The sequence below is a fragment of the Lytechinus variegatus genome, chromosome 10, assembly GCF_018143015.1.
Source record: "Lytechinus variegatus isolate NC3 chromosome 10, Lvar_3.0, whole genome shotgun sequence".
Lineage (NCBI taxonomy): Eukaryota > Metazoa > Echinodermata > Echinoidea > Temnopleuroida > Toxopneustidae > Lytechinus > Lytechinus variegatus.
In genome coordinates, this window is record NC_054749.1 from 14,447,548 (window position 1) to 14,467,321 (window position 19,774).

Here is a 19,774-nt window from a genome sequence, read left to right on the forward strand (position 1 = left end):
AAAACCTGTAATTCGATAGGCATACTGCAATGCACAACTATAGACACTTGTAACACTTTCTGAGAATATAATAATTATATAATATTGACTGGCCTTGAGGGGAACATCAAATATATTGCCAGCAAATGAATCATATTGGCCCGAGTCTTTAGACGAGGGCAATATGGGTCATTTAAGGGCAATATATTTGATGTTCCCCGAAAGAAGAGCCAGTCAATATTTTTATTATCATCCAAATCAGATATCTAGAGCAAAAATCATGATAATGGGGATATTTCTTTTAAAAATAGAGTTCTATTGTGTCATGTTAATATCGGTCTAGGCTCTGCACTTAACCATTATGACGTACTTGCAAGCGCTCGGATTCAGCGTTGTCTTTATTATGACGTATATTGTTGGTGGGCGGATCCTTATGAAGCGTATCTCTTTATACGCATCCACAAATGCCCGGATGTGAGACCAGGGAAAATACAAAGGTATATTTTGCTTCGTCTCTGCATGCAAAGTAAATACGCGCATTGAGACCGAGGAAAATACAAACAATATACCTACCCTTCCCGATATTCAGAAAATGTAGGGCAATACGGTTTTGTAAATGACCAGCTCAGATGTCTGATACGGGTGATAATAATAAATAATACATGAGATTTGTATAGCACACTTTCCTTCTTGATTAGATACTCAAGGCGCTTTAGAGCAGAACAACAAAAACTACTTACATCTTATTCATTTGGCATTTAATTTTTATTCATACATGTGAGCTACTGGTACATGTAGGGCCTACATGTTGGTGGATTACATTGTTTATGTTCAAATTCATTGAAAATAAAAACATCTCCAACATGTCTAGATGTACAAAACACAAAATATGCACACTATATAGATTTTCAGCATCGAGATACATGTATCTCTACACATTTTGTATTACTGTAAAATAAACATACAAGACACGGGTGACTCTGACCGACTTGGAGAAAATTTGACTTTATACATGTAGAAGATTAATATTCTGGTCTAAAATATTAAATGCCTCGAGTGTGTCAATTATTCGGCCTACGAAAAGTTGACTTTATAATGCAGAATCGACTGCATGTATACATTAAAAGTAGACCTACATGTAACAAGGGAATAAACGATTCCCTGATCTAATTAGCCATTTGAAACTCAAAATTAGAAATGCCGTCCACATTTCCTTGTAAGGGAAGGTCACACAAACTAACCAGCACAGGGCACTTTCCTCTATCTCCATTCTCAGTCATTTACTACTACCCCTATACTCTACCCAAAACTAGTCATAGCTTTTACAACATATATGCAGCATGAGAGCTTGAGAGGTCCGCTATATTTCTCATTTTCATCTGGCCGTTTGACTTTCACGAAAGTAATCAAGAAATGCTCTACGCTGAAATGAGAAATGCCGGCGGACACGGGGGCTGATTGCCTCCGATGTTTTCCTCCCTATGTTTTCCATTAGCTCTTGCATTATCCTCCGATAGGGCTGGTTTATGTTTATATTCCAAGATGGATGCTACGCTACAGTATGCATCAAACCGGGCCTCTCCCTAATTGCCTGTCTCAGAATTCAATGCCAAATGCTGCTTCATCTACCTCTACAATGCAATACCGATTCTAAGTGATGCACTTTCAGTTCCTAACTACAAGCATTCCTTGTGGTAATCTACATTTACAGTAGGGTACATACATTTTACATCTAGAGTCGACATGGTAAAATTGAATTCTTATAAAAGAGTGCTGAATCAAACCTACATGTAGAATAACATTCTTGCAAGTTTTACCATGGAGAAACACAGACGGATTTACAATGATTTCAAAATAAGAGTGCATTAAGACCTAGGCCCCACAACACAAAGGATAGCGATTAATCGCTAAATGAAATGGCCAATCAAGATCATCGTCACATGCACATTTTGCTCAGTAGACTGACTAGGAACCAATCAGAATTGCTCTTTCAAATCAGCGATTAATCATTATTGTGTTACAGGGCCCCCAAGTAAGAAATACAGAATAGAAAAAGGAAGAGCGCCATAATTTTTTTTTAATAGGCCAACATTGTGAAAGTACATCTTAAATTTTGCTAAGTAATTTACAAGAAGCAGTAAAAGGTGTTTTTTTTTAATCTATCGCAGCTACATTATCTCTGCAGCAGCTGGTGCACAGGACACAAGCTTGTCGAATCACCATTTAATAATAAACAACAATATATTTTCTGAAAAGAAATGGAAAACCTACAAAGTTCCTGAAACTACATGGGACTGCATACCCTATTTCACATTGACTTCACCATACATCCATGATTAGAGTATGCAGGAACAGCAAGTCATTGCTACAAAATGCATGGAGAAAAGAACAGCACCAGATGTTCCTTGGGTCAAAAAGTTAGTAATTCAGGGTCAACACTCTTCCTTCTTTGGCGTGGGGTGAAAAAGGTATCAACAAATATCATTTCCTGTTTCTACCTGAGGCTGATATATTCCTCATTTACATTAAAAAATTTCAGGATGTGTACATTTGTATGAAATAAAATTTTGTAGTTTAAGTTTTCTGGCCATCGTTTATTCAGAAATCTCTATTAATAGCCACTAGCCAGCTGTGGCAACCATCTCAAAATGAATTTGAACCAAATCCAATCAAATGACAACCCAGTTGTTTGTTTACAAATAGGAAATACATGTAAGTGGCATTTGATACTGGTAGAAATACATTGCTGAGAAATCAGAAAATTGTGAAAATAAGCATGATATTATAGACAGGTGTAGATTTCTTGACCCTTGGACTCCTATCCTCAGTTAATATTATTTTATTATGCTAAAATGCATCTTAAGAAGTGTAAAGAAAATACATTGAATAAAATGCAAACAATAGAATTTTTTCTGGAATTCTTATACATGAGGTTATATGTGCCAACGACCGTAAGTATAGTTGTATTAACCGCACCCCCAACTTTGGACTAAAAAAAAAAAAAAAAAAAAAAAAAAAATACAATTACATGCATATTTGAGGTACGAAGAAACAAAATCTAAGATTTTAAGATTTCAAAGTATCCAAAGAGATTACCGGTATGCGGAAATCTGCTGTTCTTTATCAATTCATCTACAAATGTTAGAAAGAAAGAACAATCCCGACAATATTGGCAACTTACACACTCACCTCACAGTCACAGTGTACACGCACACACACAGCACTGCTATTACATTGCAAACTACGATACAGTACCAGTCATGCCAGTACATCAAATTATGATGTGTCTTTCCCAGCGTAGGAGGAAGAAACATTCACATTTCTTGCATCACAACCTCACTACCATTTTCAGAAATTTAATGTCTTAGCATGAATTTTGGATATGGGAATACAGGAAGGTTCAAGAAACAAAGAAATTGACATTTTTTCCAGTTGTTTTTTACGGCTTCATGCCGTCTCCCTCGTGCGTGGTTTACATGGTATCTTATGAAAAGCAAACAGGAAGGAAAAAAAAAGCTGGCGCGAAACGGGACTTTGAATAGCGCCAGCTTAAGTCGCACTATAACCACATTTCAACGCAATCTCTAAGCTCACTCAACTCTCGCTCATCGGTGACAAAATATTACCGAGTATGCTTGGCGTCTCTTTTAAATTAGCCAGGGAACTTCACTACTTTGAATCGAGAATAAAGTCAAAATTAGTGTCATGAAGGTGGGTGCGTTTGTTATGGACAACATTTAATTAAGATCGTAATACCGGTAATCGCTTCCCATTACCCGCGGCTCATACCCCTCTAAACGACATTGCCTGGGCGGCTACGCCCGGCCACTCGATGTGTTGTGAACTGGCATACATCGTACATGTACGGGAAGGGTTACGGCGGGCCGGCTCAGACCCGTCACCGTGTATAAACCGCACCCCCGACTTTTGCTTCTATCCCGCCGAGAAAAAGGTGCGGTTAATACACCGTTACTTACGGTATGTATATTTAATGGCCTTAACAAAAACACCAAATTAGCCTGTTTCCTTTTACACTATTAACATGGAATAATTTTGATTTACAAATTTGAATAGCATTTTAGGTCATAAGAGAAAAGCTCTCAACTAAGTAATGTACAGTCCTATGTAAAAAAAAATGCCATACAAAAGACTTTATAAATGCACAGCAGTCTTTCAAAAATGTGGAGCAAATTGCGATGCGATACCAGGAAAATTGTTCCCTGATTAAGCATCAAAAGTGAGTGCTGATTCAGAGAAGGTGCACGGGCATAATCATGACCACCTAGGCAAATTTAATCACCAAGACTTCAAAATTATTCACCAGCCCATCTAGTCATTTCTGTCATGCAAATCTTACTGGAGGTGATTCATGCTGCATTTACAATGTTAAATACAATCAAGGGGAAGACCTTAAGCATTATATGGAAGGGCGCTGCCTAGACAGCCTAGTGCTCACAACAGTAGGCCTCCTGGGAAAAACGAAAGAATAAATTTCATGAAACAAAAAGTCTATGATGTTCACTGGCTATTTTGCTATGAGCCAATTGTATGCAAGGATTTCATTAGCTTATTACAGACAGTCAGCGAAAACCACCCACTATTTCTTTTTTAAACTGCTTCCTTGTCGTCATTTTTTTTTTTTGAGGTTAGAAAGCTTGCTCCTAAAAAAGAGGTTATGAATTCATGAAAAATCCACCCTAATGAATGTCATATTCAAATGAAAGCTATTAAAGAATGAGATCAAATATACAGATTAGATTATAATTGACATTGCCATGTTACCTTTAGGGCCGTCTGCACCATCCAGAGTTTTCAAATTAGCACGCTATTTCTGATCTGGCAAATTATCCCGATCTGAACAATCTCAAGATTATTTGCAATGCAGACGCAATTATCGCGCTATTTCGTAGGATTAATCTTGAGATTGCAATCCCAAGTCAACTTGGGATTATTTGCAAAATAGCGCGCTATTTCATGAATTATCGCACTAATTCATAGGTGCAGACGCACTCGGGATTATTTATACACGGCAATGCATCGATGCCTCGCTTGAGCAGGAATTGCTATTCTTGCGATGGTGGCCGTGGAGACGGGGTTTCTTAAATCTCGAGATAAATCGCGAAGAGGGCCAATTGGGCTAAAATCTTGAGATTGAGCAAACTCGTGATGGTGCAGCACCACCTTATGAGCTTATCTCTTGTATACATGCAAAGCGTTTATCACTTTGATCACTGTACAGTACTGTATGTGCAATTGAGGCAAACTGTACGTTTAATCTTCCAAAATGTAGTGATCATCTTTCTCAATCTGTTTATTTTCCCCTTGACAATTTGATTTTATGATAGATTTCAAATGTTTAGAGCCCTCATTCGGTTATTTTTTTTATCAGGGCCAAGTCCACCCCATCAATAATCTGATGTGGATAGTAAGACAATAGAGAAAAATTGTTGCATACATGTACTTTTCGAGTCACCTGGGTTCTTGACACAAAGGTTTATATTGATTATCGTAAACTTGATTTTACAATTAATTGTACATTGTAGTCAATGCAATCAATTGTAAAACATGTCTTGGAGACATAAATTATTTCCACACAGGTGTTTGCGAACTTCATCAAAGTCATTCCATCACACTGTCAAGTAGTACATGGAGCCCTCCTTTCATTCAAAAATATTATGCCACGGCCTCCCCCCCCTGGATAGAAAGGGGGTGCTATCCATAATAAATCATAAAATGACAGTGTGATATGCTTGGACGTGTTTGGTCATTGGTCAAGTTCGCGGCCACTTATGTGTGCAAATAATTTGGGCCCCTAAAATCCAGGTCCCAGGATTACAGATTTGCAATAATAAATATTTACAATCGATATATATATTTTATTATTTAATAAAAAACATTTTTAATATATGAATTTTTCTTCAAAACGGCACTTGGTAATACAGCTGATCGAAGCTACGTACCAGCTACGTACGTGTATGTCATATCGGAGCGGGTTCAAGGGTCAAGCCTATTGACTCGCAGTGTTTACAATATGGATACATGATATAGGTCTGGTAAGAAATGTCTAATTTTTCGTATTTTTGAGGGGAAATATCATACCTTTATACGCATTAGGGTTTAAAGGTATGCAAATTAATAAAATTTTGGTCTATGTATGGACCACTAGTTCTAATGTTAAATATGAAGGGAATTCCAATATGGACCATGATCTTCTCCACACTGGCATAGCCTGCCTTGTCTAGGCTCAGTAATCAAATGACAATATCAAAATCATAAAAAATATGATCACTGAGTCCTCTAGGCTAATTATATTGCCTCGGTCTCGATCTGCCGCGACAGAACTTTTTCGGTTTTTTTATGTTCCAGTCTGTGCCTCGATGTCAGGATGCTTTTACACGATTTATATAGACCTTCGTCCGGTATAATCGTCGTTGTAAGTGCATAATTTCTGGTTTCACCTTTTTTTAAAATAAGTTATCGAGACCCCAATCTACCCTAGTCCCTTGTCTAGAGTCTCCTGGGCTACGGCCTGGTGCTCCCTGAGTTACTACCTGCCTAGACCAAAAGCTTTGGTCTGTTATGTTGGTTGTTCCGCTGAACTACGTTGGCTCCACTCACCAAATACAGAGACCGAAGTTCTAGCGCGATCTGTACAAGGGACTCAATGGCCATAATTTTATGTTTATGTACCGTACCATACTTAATAACCTTTTAAAGTTAACTTAAGTTCGGATAAAACGGGGAAGTGAAGTTGCGCGACAGCTGAAGTACGGTACAGTAAGTCAGTTTTTCCCTTTTTATTTAAGTTTATTTTTTCCTGTTTTGGTGCATTTCAGACCACAGCGGATTAATAATCTCTATTTTGGTTCAATTCTTTTTCAATAATTTTATAAAATAAAGTCAAGACAAAAATCGATGTGCCCCGATGGGGGGGTTTTGCATTGTTATGTTAATAGGCCTAACCCTATGGTGGCTGCACGATAGCGAGCCTTCTGAAGTTCTGTGTACAAGGAGAAATTTTTAAAATAAAAAAATATTGAAAAACTCCTCGAAACAGACGGCTGTCAGCTGTCTACTGCCAGGTGCCTGCGCCAGCCGTGCTTAGATTTGCCCCCATCATGATCATGTCCCATGCAATTGCAAACAGCATTTACCCCTAATCTCTATCTAGCGAGCCCAGTGTGGCCCCCGTGACATCGTGCACAATCTAGCACCGGAGTCCTCACGCATCATACACCATGGCATAAGAAATGTACACACAACTCACACACACACATACACCGAGAACAATTTTTTAGGCTTGCATGCAAAAAAAACAGAACAGCCACAAACTCCGACAGATTTTTACTCAAATTATTCGGAACAAGTTGAGAATATTACATTTTTCCGTTTATAATTGAATATTGTTGAGGATATCATACCTTAGTACATTATTCAAACTCCAAAATGAGCAGAAAAGCATGAAAAATTTAGATGTCGTTGCGGTCACCTTTCTCCGATTTTCCCCAAGCTTGCAGTGATTAGTCTGATGTAAAGTCGCTACATTATTTTTCCGTACCACACCCCGATATCAGAACCATAAAATATAATACTTTAATGAAATAAATGGTGATATCTTTTCCCACTTTTCGCAATATGAACCAACCCCTAAAAAACAAAACCTTTCAATTTGAACTGGTCTGAAATAAGATGCAGCAAGGCAGGCACGTAGCCACTGGGCGGTGGGGGCGATTTCCCCCCTCCCCCGGCCCATAAATGTCCCCAAAAAATAAAAAGAAGAGGAAAAGGAGAGAAATGGAAAAGTGAAGGGAGAAATGGGGAAGGTTAGTTTTATGGGTTTTTCCTCTATATTCTTAAGGTTTGATAAATCTAAATATTAAATTCGATTGACTCATATTTTCGTTCACAACCAATCTGTATATAAATCCACCCCACCCCTGCACACCAAAAAATAAGTAACTAAATAAACGTTCCCCGGCAAGTATTTGTTTTTCAATTTGTTTCCTCCTTCTCCATCTCTTTGGTAGTTTTTATACAGAGGTGAATAAAATGTGCAGATGGACTTCTCCCACCAAATAACAAGAGAAAAATGGGAATGAAAGGAGAGAGGGGGGGGGGGGGAGAAAAAGAAGGAATTAATGAAAGGGGAAGAATGAGGTCGGAGTTGGAAGGACCTTGCATTCCCAAAAGGAGAAATGTGAAGAAGTGGAGAAAGTGAAAGGCAAGCTAGACAGATATGCTGGGGTGAAGAGGCCCTGCATCCCTCTCTTTTTGACTGCGCAAAAAGAGGGCAGGGAGGAATGCAGAAAATAAAGAAAAGGAGCAGTCCCAGGCCCAAACAGTCGTGTATCTCAGGCTGTTGCTCCCCTCTCTAAAAGTAGACCTGCGTTAGTATAAAAACATCAGAGGGAGAACAAAAAATATCATGATAGAAATAAAAATGTTAAGGTCAGGATGCCAATTGCATTTTCTCTTCCCGACCAGTAAAGAGAGAAAGAGAGCAGGAAGGAATAGAATGGAGAAATATAGAAATATAGAATAATAGCAAAAAAAAGCCCTTGACTCACAAGCCTCAAATCCCCTCTCCCCCGTTCTTTCCCCAACAAGAACAAAAATTAGTTGTGAATTTTTCCCTGCCAAGTTGAGATGCTTTGGGCGAATGCCGAGAGCAGCAGTGTTCCTACATAAAACCTTTTCAGGAAGGGAAAAGATTTTCTGAAAACTTAAATAAGAGAGGGAAAAAGGAGGTCAAAGATCACCTTCATTTTAGAGTTTTGTCAGGGGATTTAGTGTCCGTCTGCCCCCTCCCCTCTCTAAAGGTAGACCTGCGCTAGTATGAAAACATCAGAGGGAGAACAAAAAATATGATAGAAATAAAAATGTTAAGGATGCCAAATGCATTTTCTCTCGCCGCTATCAATGCACAGATCGAAAGGAAAGCAAAGGCCCCTTCCTTCAAACCATGAGTGATAAGAAAAATAGTATGTTTTTTTTTGGGGGGGGGATCCACGATAAAATTTGAGAAAAGAAACTAAAATAGATTAAAATAATAAATTAAAGATGATTACTTTAATGCATTGGCCTATAGATCGAAAATATTCTACCCAAATTATCACAAATGCAACTATTTCCACCAGGGCCACCGTTTGTCTGAGGGGCACTGCCCTAAAGAAAAAAAAAGGATCACTTACAACAAACACCCTTGAGGGCACCACAGTGTAAGCATCCTCCTTATAGCCCAGTCATTTTAGCCCAAATTTTGACCAAACTTGGAACAAATTGCAACAGAATTTTTTCTATCACAATGCATTTCTGTGAGGTCTCTAGTACAACATACTAAAAGTCCCAAACTTTCCGAATAGGGGAAAGGGATCTAATTTGCATAAATCAAAGATGGCTGCCAAAATTAATTGATATGCCTTATCCTTAATATTTTTTGTACAGATAATGGAAAAATCTTGAAATGAATACGCAATTCACTATGATTAAGATATCATAAATCGATTGCAATCGTTTCCGGGACTGCCCGGTTCATATTTTTCGAAAAATGTGAGAAATTATGTCAAAATTTCCATATTTTCGGTTAACAAACTGCATGTGCGTTGATATCTTTCTGTTTTATCATTAGCATCAACAACTAATGCAAAATATCAGCATTCGACATGAAAGGGGATATATCAACGAGAAAATTGATATGCTTCATAACAGTATTAATGTCTTAACTTGCTTAGATTAAGCGCAAATACATCCGAATGTATTATGCGATATTGCGACAAAGTGGCACCAAAAACCAACCTCCGTGTCCCAGTCATTCTTTTATATCGACTACAACGCGATCGCTAGCATGCCTTTGAAGATAGTACAATATATTAAATCGGTCTAGCCTCTCCTTTGTTGGTGTGACTAACACGCGTAAATACAATGACGTATAGCGATACAAAGGTGTATACTTAAATTGATGTGTGGACAAAGGGCTTTTTCTGCATATTAAAGTAACTTTTATGTTAATGAAAACTCTTAGAAAAAGTTAGAGGATGCATTGCTCTGCATCCTGCATGCAATTACGTTCAAGAACATACCAGCATAGCCCCGCAATAGCTTGTCAAAGTTACCACCCTTATCCGTAGCTCAACTATTAAAAATATCATGCTTTTTGGAGCCCCCAATGTGACAAAGCGGTATTTTGCTACAAAGAAGAACACTTTTATTGTCTTAAAAACACTTGGAGACAAAAGAGCAGGCTTTTCTCTATCAGTTTCATATAAAGAAGTGATGGCACAATAAGTCCTACCCTTTCAGGGGTCTTCCGAAGTCACGAAACCCCTTTATGTATTTTGCTAATTTCTTGGAAAATTCGCACAATTTTTAGCCCCATTGAGGCAAAAGGCGTTTCCCTTTGCAGCAAACCGATTTAATTGTTTTGTAAGCACTTGGGGATGAAAAAATAGATTTTGTTTTATCAGATAAGTCTGTCACAGGAATTAAAGTCTATCTCCTACGGGGTTTGCTAAAGTCAATCACCCCTTTCCATATTTTGCCAATTTATGGAAAAATCTATAAATCCGGAGCCCTCATTGAGGCAAAAAGATGTTTCTGCTACAGTGTAAGCCACTTTTATTGTTTTAAAACCACTTGGAAACAAAAAAGTAGCCTTTCTTCTATGTGCTACGTATAAAGAAGTGCTGGCACATCAAAGCCTACATCCTTTAGGGGGCTGCTAAAATCACCCCACCCCTTTTGCGTATTTTGCCCATTTCTTGTAAAACTTTGGAGCCCCATTGAGGTAAAAGGCGTTTCCCCCTTTGCAGTAGACCACTTTTATTCTTTGGAGCCACCTGGAGATAACAAAATTAGATTTTCCTCCATCAGCTACATACAAAGAAGTGCTGGCACAGCAAACCCAACCTCTCAGGGGTTTGCCAAACTCACCCATCACTTTTCCATATTTTGCCTATTTATGGAAAAATCTATCAATTCCGAGCCCTCATTGATGCAAAAGAATTTGTATATATAGGTATATATAGCAAACCACTTTCATTGTTTCATAACCACTTGGAGATAAAAAAAATCCTTTATCAGCTACATATAAATAAGTGTTGGCTCAGCAAAGCCAAACCCCCTTAGAGGTTACGAAGTCTCTCCACCCTTTTGTGCTTATTTTTCCTCTTTCTTAAAACAAAATTGCAGTGTTTGCCACCAAGGAGTGAAGTAGGCAACCGATTGAAAGCGAAAATCCCCCCCCCCCCTATTCAGGCAAAAGGCATTTCTGCTATATGGTTAAGTCACTTTTATTATTTGAAGCTTAAAGATGAGTAGGTTTGGTCTATCAGCGCATCGAGCCCTTCCCTCTCCAGGGCCTCCAAATTGACAAATTTTCCCAGAAATTGGCAAAATACGGCGCATCGACCCCTTCCCTCTTCAGGGGCTCAAAATTGACAGATTTTCCCATAAATTGGCAAAATACGGAAAAAGTGTGACTTCGGTATATAGTTTAATAGTAGTATGATAGGATGTGGCAGGTCTTATAGCTACATCTTATTTTTCTCTTGAACAAGCAAGCAGTAAATGTCATTATTTTGGTGTACAATGTCACGTGACTAGCATATGATAGTTTCCGTGCCTAGACCCTTTCATGTTTAACAATTGATAGAGTCCAAACAGAATCGAATTTATGTATTTAATGTTAATGGTAACAATGTTCTTGTAGTATAAATTTTTGCTTGCTGATATTTATGATATAGCGATAGTTTGAAGTAGTCGATGTTTATAGTACATAGGCCGGAATTGATATGATCTGTAATCGGGTCTGAGTACATAGTATACACTAGCGTCGTCTGCTACGTAAACTTAATGAGCGAATATGGCCAAAATTAACCATTATGTTTATGCAAATTAGAACACTTTCCCCTATTCGGATTTTAGGGGACTTTTAGTATGGTCTTCTATGGACATCAAAGAAATGTTCTGCATTGGAATAAATTCTGTTGCAATTTGTTCCAAGTGAAAAGTTAGCATGACTGGACTATTATGGAATTATGGAATTTGGGTTAAATCTGTTACTAAAGAGTAAAATCTGACCTGTTCAGAATCTAAATCACATTTCTAATATGCATGCAGCAGCTGGAGAAAACAATCTCATGGCCCTCAATCACTTAAACATCAACGTACATACCCTGCAACATGTACACAAAATTATCATGTCACTTTACTTAGCGTAGCTTGGTGTCACTCGATACATAAGTTTCCGTAAATAGAATAGGCCTAATTATATATTGTGACATCTGGGCCCCATATTGCAATGAGCTGCAATAGATTGAAATTAGTGGCTTCAGAAGTCAAAAAAATTGTGGGGAAACAACATGGCATTGGAGGCAAAATGTCATTAAAGTCCACAGTGAGCAAAATGAGCGGGCAAAATTTTAAACTTTTTAAAAATGAAAATCTAATTTTGTAGTATTTTTTTTCATAGTATTCTGAAAATATCATAATTTAGTACCCTTATCCTTCCCTTTTCTCTTTTCTTTTTCATCTTTCATGGTAAATTTGCTCATTTGCATGAGGCGAGTGGGGATTGTTTTTAATCACATGACACCCTATGAACCAATCAAATGTGACGATACATAATTTGTTGACAGATGCTTCACAGACCCAGTGAGTACACTCGGACAACTGAACACACACAAAACAAATACAACTAGGGATTTTTTTTTATCTACACACAAATGTCAAGAATTTATTTTTTCTTTTTACTCTCCTTTATACAACAATTTACATAATATCTCGAATCTCTATACCAACAAATAATCATCTCGCTGCATAAATACTAGAATCTTTTCATCACAAATGTTGAAAGCATACATAAAAAGCACATGTTTAGACAAAATAGATTTCAAAATACTGTTTTTTCCCTACCTATACACCTACACACCTTAACACAAACTGATGCAAAGACAAATGTAATATTACAACAAAAAATCTTATGCAGAATCAAAATAGAAAGTTATTATTGGTGTGTGTGTGGGTACAGTTAGTCTGTTAAGAAATGAAATTACATTTATCCAAAGACCGACACTTTACACCACATCAGAGAAAAAAATACATCAAAATTGAAGATAAGTTTTCCTTCCAAGTCTCAGATCATCAGTAATAGTGGAGAACCAGTGAACACAGGGACATTGAACAACACAACTTTTCTAATGCATTATTGTTATTCTATTTCATCTTGGTTTTGTTGAAAGTGGGAATCCAAACACAAATGACACTTATCTTCTACATTGAATAGCGCCACCTTGAGTAACCCTTTGCACAAGTTACCAGGAATAACATATCCCCAGGCAGTCGCATCATGAGCCAAACTTGTGATGGGGCCAATGATGGCGTAAGTGGGGAATCTTCTAGAAAGTCGCGAGTGAGTGAGGCAAGAGAGCAAATATTTTTAACCGTTTTAAAATGAAAATCAAATGTTGTCACAGATTTTGACACAGTATTCAACAAATAACATATATCTCCCTTTCATTTCTCTTTTTTCCTCCCTTTTTTTTTGGGGGGGGGGGGTGGGACATGGAACTGTTAGAGGGAGCCAGAAGCACAAGCCCCCTCCATCAGTCATCTGTAGGTGTTCAGGACTAGGCATTGTTTGACTACTTTGAAAGAACTTAAAAACAAAGCAAATCTATTCAAAGGATAATACTTAAACCATGTAAAAAAACCTAATATCAATCGCAAACCACTGCTTCATGCTCCAGGATGCTGATATTGGCTTTCCCTTGCCCTATCTCACCAGTAGATGGAGCTATACAATATATTAAGTTTTGTGTCATAAGACTGTGTGCTGGTATGTACTCTTCATAATTGATAACCATTTAAGGATCAAACAATAGGAATTAAAAATCCTTTAAAATAATCTGAAATTTAACTTACATTAATGCAAGATGGGAAGAAAGCATTATATTGCTTTTAAAAAATATGGCGCTGAATTATTATGAAAAATGCCAGCTTCACAAACTGATAAATAATAATTTAGATGATTTTGTAATACACCAGCAAAAAAATGTTTTAAATATAAATTTTAATGGCGAATTGCATTGTCTCATAATGTTATAATGCAGTTGTGTATCATCAATGTTGCTATGTCTGGCAAGCCTCAGGCAAAATTTTAACTGCTAAGAGTAAAATATGAAAGGTATTCACAAGATATGCAAATGATGTGTTACTCTCTGTCTGCATGCACTATATCATTGTGTTATGCAAACATATGTATATAAACCCTGCTTTAAGTATGAATACACAATGCAAAGAAAGTATTTTGGGCCTATACACCTGTAGCAAAATATTTAAGGAAAAATATCTACAGCTTTTATGTATATCAGAGGATTCTTCTATAATGAACTAAAACATACAATACCTACGACTACAGACTTTTCCCCGATGATCAAAATGATCTTACCATGTTTGTCAAATATTCAAGCGCATTCCATGACAAGAAATATTCAAGTATGATGCGCAATTGTAGCCAAGATAAATATGCAAGTTTGGTATAATGTCTGAATTATTCATCCAAAATATGTCATTGATAACAAATGGGATTTAAGCAGCAGTTAATCAAAACACTTTGGTATCATTTAGTATTAAGTCATGCCATGTTATTGGTGGCAAGTAATATGAGATATACAAAAAAAACGTACCAGGGTCCTATAAAGAATACCTTAAGTGCATTATCAGGGGCTAGCTATTTATCATTAAGTACATATCACAATTAGATTTAAACAAAAACATTTCATTGATAGCAAGTGTTCAGGATCTGTAAAACTGGAAAATAATCCAATATTTTTAAAGGAATATTCTCCATTCAATCAATAGTCATGTCATCAATTTACTCAAATACAGTTATTGTATTTCTGATTCTGAATGGCTAACATGAGCATTTTAACTACATGTACAGAGATAAAGGGGATAGGGGGAGTTTGCTTAAGAGGGAGGTGTTTGGAGACTCCGGAAGTGAACTAATATCAATGGAATCATAATTATCTGCGACACTTAGTATAATTATTTTCACAGTTTTTTTGAATGAGCAAAAACTAAATTGACAGAGAACACTAGTCTGGACAGTCGTAAAATGAGAACATTAAACGTTTTCACTTTTTCAAAGAGCAAAAACCTAATTTACATAGATTCCACGTCTAGACATTTGTAAAAATGAGAACATATGTGATACATCAATCGATCTATGAACAACAAGCTCAAAACATCTCAAGTTGAGAAACAGACCAGTTAATTGAAAAACAATTTCAATCAATCTAAAATGAAACCACACTATAAACTCATGACAAACCTTACTGTAACTTATACCACAAATACTTGATGGTAGAGATAATTAAGATGCTTTTTCCTAAAAGATGCTAGCACACATCGTGATCAACTCTGCTCAAAAAATATATATATACTTCACAAGTACTTTACATTCAGCTATAAAAAAACATAACATCAAAATGATGATGATGACAAATGAACACTTCAAAATATTGGCTTTTTTCTAAATTAAAAACTAATTTCTTTATTTTCATATCTCCACCATTCTTCATTGTTTAATTATATACACATATAGTAGGCACCTTGTCAAAATTCACAGTCGTGACTTAAGAGCAGGATCCCCGAAAGCAGCTTTTCATTACTAATCTTCACATTTCGTCAAAGACAAAACAGTGGGCAATGCTGGGAAAGCCGTTATGAAAAGACGCACAGTACCTTTCGTGGGATTCCTCGTAAAAGACGAAGCACATACTTTTTGACAGGTTGCCATGGGAACAGGATATTCCGCTCTCAATGGAAAAATTAACAAACTGCTGAAACTCATCTCAACATCACACCGACTGTTTGACATGTCTCCCACATGAAATTGTGCTTGTGAAATGTACCAACACAAGTGCCCTATTATATCAATATCTTCAATTTTCCCTGATTTATTTTATCTATAAACTGTACAGACAGATAAATCGCTACTATGTACACTCAATACGATGTCAAATATTTTTAGCTTTATCATTTCAAGAGCAGTTTCAATGCCTCTCATATATCCTTTGCAAATTGTATAATTTTGAATTTTCATTCAGTTTTATTTCATATTAATCAATGTTTCAGTGAAAAAGAAAAAAAGAAAAGAAAAGGGAAAATATGAGTATGGAGATTAGTTTCCATACTACCAGTACAATACCAGACACCAAAAACAAGGTTATAAAATGAACCTCTATACATTGTATGTAGATCATTTCTATTGAAGTTCAGACATAAGTTTGATTTGATCTTAATGACAATGTCATGCTTATTTCCATTAGAGGTACTAGGGATGCCACTAAAGGGTCTGTTGCACCTCAACAGTTTAGCCAGCTTACGCTGACAGACATATGACAAGCCATTTTTATCATTTAATCCTACCTACTAATACCAAGAATTCTTGATATCAGAAGAATGGAATTCATGATATCAGAGCCACAAAGGAACCTTTTTTATATCGGGATTATATGATACAATGACTTGCAATACCTTAAAAAGCATTTGTAGGAGAATGTCTTAGAGGCCGTTCTCATTACGCTTTCTAAAACTAGTTTACTGGAACCCGATTCAAGAAACCAGTTTGGCAGATCGTTTTGCTAGCGTTCCCACTTGATAACACGAAATTGGTTTTCAAAATCACTTCATGTAAAGCAATCTTGTGGGGTGACAGGTTTTGTGTGAAATTTGAAACTGCAGCGCAGGCATTCTACACCTGTCGTGCAGAGTAGCGCACTCAAAATGTGTGAAGATCGCTTCCCAAAGAACGGTTGTGACCTCATTTATGCTAAACCAGAGGCAAGGCGATCTTGAAAACTACCTTGCGAGGTGGTTTTCTGAACCGGTTTGGAAGATCACTTCCAAGACCGCTTTGACCGTTCTCACTCCACGTTAAACTAGTTTTCACTAAACTTGTTTCAAGTAAACTAGTTTTAGGAAGGTAGTGAGAGCAGTGTCTAAGTGCAATAGTCCTTTTAGGAAGGGCCCTCTAACTCACAAAAGGTGATTTTACAGCCAGGAATATGCTGCAAAGACTGAAGTCATTTTTAAATGTCTCAGCTATGTCATTCCTAAGGTGTAAAACACTGCTTAAACTGCCTTTTGGTGATATTGCAAAAAACTGTAAGGATCATATTATTCTGTTTAACACATTTTTGTCTGTCTGTTCTGACTATATATATATATATCAATATACATCATTTTTTTTATTTCTTTACATCAACCTTTTTAATTTACGTATATCATCAATGCATAATATAATGTACAAGTTTAGTTTTCCCAAGTCAACTAATGTAATTAATTTAGTACTGTGAAAATTTACTCCAGTTTTACACCAACTTTTTCCAAGGTAGATAGATGTTTTCTACCTACAAAATCTGATGTTCAATTTTCAGTATAAATCACATCACTGTTTTTTCTTTTGCTCTCCTCAAAACTCAAATCCCACTCTTACATGTAGTCTATAGTTAATCTTTCGATTCAAAATTACTAAGATAGAAACTCCTTTAAACATAGCAAGTCACTGAAACCCAACTTTTAAGAATGACAAATCAACAAACATGATGATCAATTCCATTTTTGATAAAAAATTGGAACTGCTGAAAGTTTACAAAGAAATGAGCTCATAGAAAGTTGGTACCACATTCAATTTTTTAAAACCTATATTGTAAATGTCTACAGAACTATGAGAGGAAACTTTAATTCTCAATAAATCCCTTAAACCTTTTCATCTTCATAGTGATATCTGCTACATGAAATAGTAATCAGAATTATGAGCAAATATATTCTCTTATACTGCCATCCTGAAAACTATTGTCTTTAACAAATATGAAATATGTAAGTACTTTATATAGATACAGAGCAAGTAAAAAAGTTAGCTTTTCATGTCCTTATTTGTAAATATTAGTGTGACTTTTTGTAGTTTTCTTTGGTTTTTTGTATTTGAATTCTGATTAATCTATGACTAATCAAATTAAGCAGTCATGCGGTATTCAAAATGTGCAATTGTGCATCATTTCATATGCAAACCTTGATTTGTTTTGCAGTGCATATTCTCCTGTTTCCACTTACTCTGTTTCGAAGTATTTTTCAACTAGAGCTACAGAAACCTTTTATCACTTGAAATCTGTTAGTAATACCTATTAGTGTCCCTCCACCTTGCATCCCAATAAATCTGGCAAGTCTTGAAGAATCTGCTGGTTAATATCAATATTTCATAAATACAATGCCATTTCTTTGGCACTTATTAGTATAAACCTATTTGATATATTGCATTCAAAAATCCCATATTCTGAACCTTATGAAAACAAATATTTTACATAATTATTCAATTAGTTTTTTTTGTGTTCTATTTTATTTCAATCCTAAATGATACCTTTAAAGTACAATGCCATTTCTCAATAGTTTGATATCTCGTTAGCTCACATTAGTATAAACCTCTTGATAAATTCCATTTAATAAATATATATCTTTAACGCTTTGAAAACATCTATTTCACATAATTATTCTTTTTTGGGGGGAGGTCTTTTTTCAATTTATATGTTATCATTGTTATCAAAGTACAAAGCCATTTTTGAAATATTTTGATAATTTTTTTTCCAGAATACTTTACTGCCCTCCTTTTACAAAAGGCAGCAAATGGTATATTAACCAAAAGCAATTAAAAAAAATGTGTATACACAATTGTTCCAAGCACATTTTCATAGTACAGCAGTATAAATGCTCATGTGAGATATAACTGTTTATGCATTCATGTCTATTATTATGTTACTTGTTTCTGTTTCTGAAAATAAGGCAGAGAAATCGGGGGCCTTCCCATGAAACCGAGGGTTCACGAGGCCAAAGATTATGTTTGTCTGCATCAAAATTATTTTCTGCCTTGCCTAATTTTATAAACCTCGCTTACGCTTTCAAAACCTGCCTCGAAGGTGCACAGTGGACTTCTATGTGGTTAAAATGATGAGTTTTTCTAGAACGCATATTTCAGTGAACATTAAAGATCAGGCAAATTGGCAAAAATCTTTCAATGCAGGCAGAGTATGTAGCCCTTTCTATATAGGCATTGACCAGGCACTACTTTGAATGAGAGTAGCTTATGAATAGACACTGAATTGTGTTTTATTTTTCTTGTAATTTCTTTTCAAAGAGTTTCAGTACATAGCATACCTAAAATAACCTCCAAACAAACCAAAGATTAAAATGAGAAGGCCACATGAAGTGGCATTAGGTTAGTAATATACATATCAGGCATTATCAGACCTAATGGCAAACCCCCCCCCCCCCCCACTATTTTGGTATCAGGTATTAAAATATGGTATGATTTGCATGCAGGCATGAACATCTTTAATAATTGTACATAGGGGGCGCTATTGCATATTTTACTTGGTGGCATCATGGTTCCCATAAATATAAAACTTGGTCACAAGACCAATGTGTTTGAAATGCTGACTACATAATAATCAAACTTCAATTCACATAAGTACTTTTGGCAATGAGAGAATTGAAATTAAAATTATGAATCAGTATTTAGTACACAGTATATCAGGCTCATATTTTTCCTCAAAAAATATAAACTTAATAAAATAAACCTCAGTATCTTGTATGAACATTTATGATTTGTTCTGAAATGAAATTTCCTGCTCTCATTTCATATTTGATATTTCAATATATTTCAGATATATATTCTGATAGAGCAAATAGGATTCTTCTTTTCAATACATCCACAGTGATTACATTGGTGATACCAGTG

General features: G+C 36.1%; 1 protein-coding gene across 1 annotated transcript in view; it reads right to left on the reverse strand.

Annotated features, from left to right (window-relative positions):
- The window catches only part of LOC121422965 (nascent polypeptide-associated complex subunit alpha, muscle-specific form-like), a 37,902-nt gene extending 30,374 nt beyond the window's left edge, over positions 1 to 7,528 (reverse strand). The window contains exon 1 of the mRNA XM_041618215.1: positions 7,401 to 7,528. The gene's annotated coding sequence lies outside the window, so the exon portion shown is untranslated. The remainder of the gene's footprint in view (positions 1 to 7,400) is intronic.
- Between the last annotated feature and the right edge of the window lie 12,246 nt (positions 7,529 to 19,774).